This window comes from Gossypium hirsutum, chromosome A01, assembly GCF_007990345.1.
Source record: "Gossypium hirsutum isolate 1008001.06 chromosome A01, Gossypium_hirsutum_v2.1, whole genome shotgun sequence".
Classification (NCBI taxonomy): Eukaryota; Viridiplantae; Streptophyta; class Magnoliopsida; order Malvales; family Malvaceae; genus Gossypium; species Gossypium hirsutum.
The window spans coordinates 35,378,892-35,384,818 of NC_053424.1; the positions used below are offsets into that span (position 1 = coordinate 35,378,892).

The following is a 5,927-nucleotide window of genomic DNA, read 5'->3' on the forward strand; positions in this document are numbered from 1 at the left end:
ATTACCCATGTAGTACACAAATGATGGGTTTGATGGGCATTCATCAAACACATAATCGTCACCATAATAAACACACGATAGCTCGACTACTTTCATCTCCTAAACTGTAGTGGGTTTCTTCATTGTTTTGATCATATTAGCCAAAGAAGATACTTGGGCTGTCAATGAAGTGATTGTAGCAAGCTCTATTGTACTAGCAGCTCTCTTGCCAGTCCCAACTCTTGTGGTCGAATATTGATAATCATTGTTGGCAATCTTTTCCAAAATATTATATGTTTCAGTATAAGATTTATCAAACAAAGTACCATTGGAAGAAGCATCAAGTACCATCCTCGTATACACATTGAAACCATTATAAAATATCTCCATCTATGTCCAGTGCTGAAATCCATACACCAGACATTTCTGAATTAAGTCTTTAAATCGTTCCTAAGCTTTATATAGTGTTTCATCTTCTAATTGCTGAAAACATGCGATGTCATTTCTAAGCTTGAAATTCATATTTGGTGGATTAGACAGTAGTAAAAGCCTTTAGCAAAGATCATTCCATGATGCCACTATTCCTGGCGGCTGGCAGCAAAGCATTCAGCCATGCTCTCAAACAATCTCTTAAAGAATATGGAAATAATTTAAGTCGTAGACCATCTTAAAGAATATGAGTACTTGCTCATATCATTAAATTTTAGTCTAACTAATCCAACCTTTTCAGAATTAGATTAGTTTATGGTCATGTTGAACAGTCATCTATGTTTAGGGATTGCTCACATACAATTTAGAAATAAAAACGACTGAATGAAACAGTAAATTAATTCAGATTTATGCTTTAACCATTAAAGAAAATAAAGGTTTCATCATGTAACCCCAACCCTATGAGATTTAGCTCATAGGTTGGAAAGTAAAATTCAAAACCAAAATATCATCCAACATCGTTTCAATAAAATCAATTCACGAGAGAACATATTAAGAAATAATGGAAGAACTTTGGGAAAATGGCTTTCGTCAAAGCAATCCATAATCCAGCAGCACAGTGTCCTGTGATGGCTGAGAGGGATTGCCTTCGGTTTCTTTTTTCGTCTCTACTCAGCCACCACCCTTTATTTTTGCCTCCAAATCTCCATACCCTTCGGGTTTTCTCTTTCAGCTTTTTATAATTTTTCTTCCTAGGGTTAATCCAATAGCCCACGATATCTTATCCTCTATTTTTGGGAAAATTTTTCTGGAACGAGTAGAGTGGGGCTGAGACTGGTATGCGTTGAGTGTTGACTTGGTCATCTTCCTAGAATTGCCAAGGCATACAATGTAGCAAGTTGTCCAACCTTTTACCCCAATAAACCTTTATTCCTTTATATCTTCCTCCACATCCTGTACGTGCCAAACCACCAATGATAAAAATACTAATGAAATGTCCTAAAATGTCACTAAATGTACCCAAGTACAAGCAAATATCTAGGTCTAAAGGCATGAAATATAACTATTTTCAAGAGTTATCAATATCCTATAAAAGTAACACATTTATGACAAGGTCATTGGACGAGCATTGATTGAGTAACTTTCATAATGGTTTGTGGATAAACCAGTCATGATACTATAGTGGAATGACTTGGTAACTAAATGAGTTTATAATTAATAGGTGAAAAGTTGGAACTTAATTATAAATCATTTGAGGCTTAATTATATATTTCCAATAGCTCGTTGAAACCAAAAACAAATTGCATGTAGTATCATGAACAGAAACTGATGGAAACTATAAAGTTAGATAAATGGGCCACATTCGAAAATGAATGTGTTTTCTTACAAAGTAAGGGAATGACTTAAGAATTGGTTCAAGCTTTTCTAATTATTATTCAATCAAATAATTCAAAAATGGGGATATGCTCAGTTTAATCATAAATGGGAATGACCTAAACATATCCTTAGTCTAACCGGAAATGAAAAAATTGTGAAAGACTAATATGTAATCTATTAAGTCCAATTGGGAGATGCTTTGTCTTGGGCATCTAAACGAATAACTCTTAGAAGATAAAGACATACATATGGTTGATTAGACTGACAGTACATTGGACTGGACCCAAGCATAATAGATCCTAAATCCGTTTATAGATTTATTCACTTGTGATATTCATAATGTGACACACATTAATCTTAAGTGGATGATGGACTATATATGCATGACTTGTATACTTTAATGTAAGTAAAAGCCTGAGTTCAAATATATAAGGAATTGAAAGCTGGTACATTGGGCAAATGACTTCTGCAGCATGTAGTATCATTCACAATAGTGGAATTCATAGCCCAAGACATGAGTAAATGATATCTTCTCCTTGGCATTCCATGATAGATGAAAATTAAATGTGGTAATGGGTTATTTATCTTTGTGATGAATGACTTAATAATATTTGATAGTAATTTACTTTTCATGAATGAATATGCAATAGTTACGATGAGATAAAATAGGATCATATTGGCAGAACAGTTTTATCCCAAAGCAATTAAGGATACCCTATGAGGGTAACACACTTATAACAAGGTCATTGAATGAGCATTAATTGATTAGATTTGGTAATGGTATGTGATAAACCGTAATTTATACATATTTTTACCCCAGGCTTAATGCATTTATGGATGGTTTCTCCTTAGAATTGGTGAATTCGATACTCCTGATCCCTTATCTTCATGTTTTATACTTAGGTGAGCATAGGAAAGTGAAAGGAACGAGAAGCAGGCCAAAAACGGAGAAAATAGGCCAACGTACAAAATCAACACGGCCTGGACTTCCTCACATGGGCAGACCACATGACCGTGTCCCTTTGGCAAGTTCAAAGCACGAGTTACACGGGTAGATCACACGCCCGAGCCCATTTAACAGCCTTGACCATGACCTTAAGCAATCTCACACAGGCGTGTCCCTGCTGAGCCCAAGTTTAGTCCAATTCGAAAAAGGCCAATTTTGAGGGCTCTTAGGCATTCCAAAGCATATTTAAACACCTGAGGAGGCACTTAAATGGAGGAGGCATGGGAGGAAGCAAGGAATTGCTCGAGGAAAGCTGATTGATCCATCTCAGAAGCCGGATTCACCATCAAGACTTAAGCTCTCCCTTCAAATTCCCTTAGGAGATTTGGGTATTCTGATGTTTTGTTATTTTTATTCTTTTGAGATGTTTTCTTTCATTAGTATGAACTAAAACCCCTAAATACCTAATGGGGATGAAACTTATGACGGATCTTGTTATTATTATCTGAATTGTATGATAAATATTTGACTTGTTCTTAATTATGATTTCTTAATTCTTGTTTTGATATTCCAGGATATTGATTCAAGTTAAGCTCTTATTCAGAGCAGGAATAGACCCTGTCTAAGAGAAAATTTGTCATAATTAAGCGGAGTTGATTGCACGCCTAGAGATAGGGTGACAAGATTTTGCCGAATTAGGGTGAAACCTAATAAGGGGATCCATAGATCGAGTTAATGCAACCCTAGGGCGTTAATTAGAAAGAGATTTCAATTATTCAATCTAGGGTTAGACATTTTTAGTATCGAGAGAGATAATAATTTAACTTAGGGATCTCTATAGAACAAGTTGAATGAATAAATCGTCCGATTTAGAGTCAAATAACAAGTGAAGTTTAGGTGGATTTTTCCTTAGGTATTGTCTCAATCAATCTAGTTTTCCAAAAAGTATTTTCCCTAAATTTCCTTTTTGTGATTTCTTAGTTTAATTAATTAGTTAGATAAACAAAACCCTTTTATTTTTTATGCTAGATAATATAAAGAAAGTTGATACTAGTACTTTTAGTTCCTTTGGGTTCGATAATCTGGTCTTGCTAAAGCTATACTACTGTTTGATAGGTACACTTGCCTTCATCATGATAATAGTTAGTTTCAAGAATGATTCATTATAAATATTTAAAACCTGTCACGAATATCATGTATCAAGTTTTTGGCGCTGTTTCCGGGGAACTAAGATATTAGGAACACTTGATTTTTATTACTTTAGCCATTTACTTTTTCTGCAATTTAAATTTTACTCTAATTTTTATTACTAATTCTTCTCTTTCTCTTTTTCTGGTAGGTTTTTATAGTTTATGACTAGAAGAAACCCGTCAGGACCATTACTTTTTAACAATGAGATCGATCGCACAGTTCGCAGAAACCAAAGAGAAATAAGGCGAAGCTTAAGATACACAAAGAAAGAGCAAGAGGAAGATACTTCAACCACCACCGAGGAGATGGCTGAAAACCAAGAAAATCTGCTACCTCCTACGATTACTGTTAAACAAAATCCTTCTCCACGCACTATGTATGATTATGCTAAACCTTCTTTAACAGGAACTGAATCGAGCATAGTTAGACCTGCTGTAGCTGTAAATACTTTTGAACTGAAATCTAACACAATTCAAATGATACAGCAATTTGTTCAGTTTGATGGTTTGCAGGACGAAGATCCCAACGCTCACTTGGCAAACTTTTTGGAACTATGCAATACATTTAAAATCAATGGCATTTCTGATGATGCCATACATATTTGGTTGTTTCCCTTTTCGTTAAGGAATAAAAATAGTTGTTGAACTTGTTACCACAAGGGTCAATTATTACTTGGGAACAAATGACCGAAAAGTTCTTATTAAAATATTTTCCGCTGGCTAAAACAGCTAAATCACATAATGATATCTCTTCTTTTGTGCAGATGGATTTAGAGACACTCTACGGTGCATGGGAGAGATATAAGGACCTTTTGCGAAGATGCCCTCACCATCGGTTACCACTCTGGCTTCAGGTTCAAACTTTTCATAATGGCCTGAATCCTTCGACTCAACAAATGGTTGACGTAGTTGCTGGCAGAATTATCAATAATAAAACACCTGAAGATGCCTATGAATTTATAGAGGAGATGTCACTAAATAACTATCAGTGGCAAGTCATGATGACAAAGCCAATGACAATAGTCGGCGTTTATAACGTCGATTCGGTCACCATGCTCTCTAATCAGGTAGAACTCTTGAATAAGAAAATTGATGGTTTACTTAGTTCTTCATACGTTCACCCAGTAATGCAGTGCGAAGCAAATGGATGTGGATCGAGCAATTCAGAATACCCACCTTATGGCAATAACATGGAGAACGAGCAGTTAAATTACATAGGTAATAATCCTCGATCTCAAAACAATCTTTATAGCAATACTTACAATGCAGGTTGGAGGAATCACCCAAATTTTTCATGGGGAGGCCAAGGAAATCAAAAACCACCACCCCCTCCAGGCTTTCAGCAACCACCATACCAGCAGGAGAAAAAATCGAACCTTGAAGAGATGCTAAAGAGACTCATTTTTAGAATACCGAGACGACACTCAAAAATCAACAAGCATCAACCCAGGGGCTCGAAACTCAGATTGGATATCTCACCAAATTGATTTCCAAACGACCACAAGGTAGCCTGCCAAGCAACACTGAATCTAACCCAAGAGAGCAACTTAACGTGATTGCCCTTCAAGATGAGGAAGGGCTAGTTGTAGAACCAAGGCCAGGAACTGTGGTAAGCAAAGGTAAGGATGAGGTAGGCCACAATGAGCCAACGCCGGTAATTACAGAATATAAACCTCGTGTGCTATACCCCATTATGATAAAGAAAGACTGATCAGACGAACAATTTGGTAAATTCCTTAAACTTTTAAAGAAACTACTTATTAACTTACCGTTTATTGAAGCCCTTTTGCAGATGCCAAACGCAGTCAAATTTTTAAAGGAGCTTCTAGCAAATAAATGAAAGTTAGATGAAAGGTCGCATGTAGAGTTAAATGCGGTTTGGTCAGCCATTCTTCAGAATAATCTACCCAACAAACTAAAAGATCTAGGGAGTTTTACGATTCCTTGTTTAATTGGTAGTTTAGATGTTAATAATGCGTTGGCTGATCTAAGGACTAGTATCAATG

The 5,927-nt window shown here is 35.9% G+C and overlaps 2 non-coding genes across 2 annotated transcripts; one reads left to right on the forward strand and one right to left on the reverse strand.

Annotated features, from left to right (window-relative positions):
* The first annotated feature begins 385 nt into the window (after positions 1 to 385).
* LOC121206302 (small nucleolar RNA R71) lies at positions 386 to 492 on the forward strand. The gene has a single exon (XR_005901385.1). It is a non-coding gene; the product is annotated as a small nucleolar RNA R71 (small nucleolar RNA).
* Positions 493 to 4,653: 4,161 nt separating this feature from the next.
* On the reverse strand, positions 4,654 to 4,759 carry LOC121206537 (small nucleolar RNA R71). Its single transcript, XR_005901582.1, has one exon. It is a non-coding gene; the product is annotated as a small nucleolar RNA R71 (small nucleolar RNA).
* Positions 4,760 to 5,927: the final 1,168 nt, after the last annotated feature.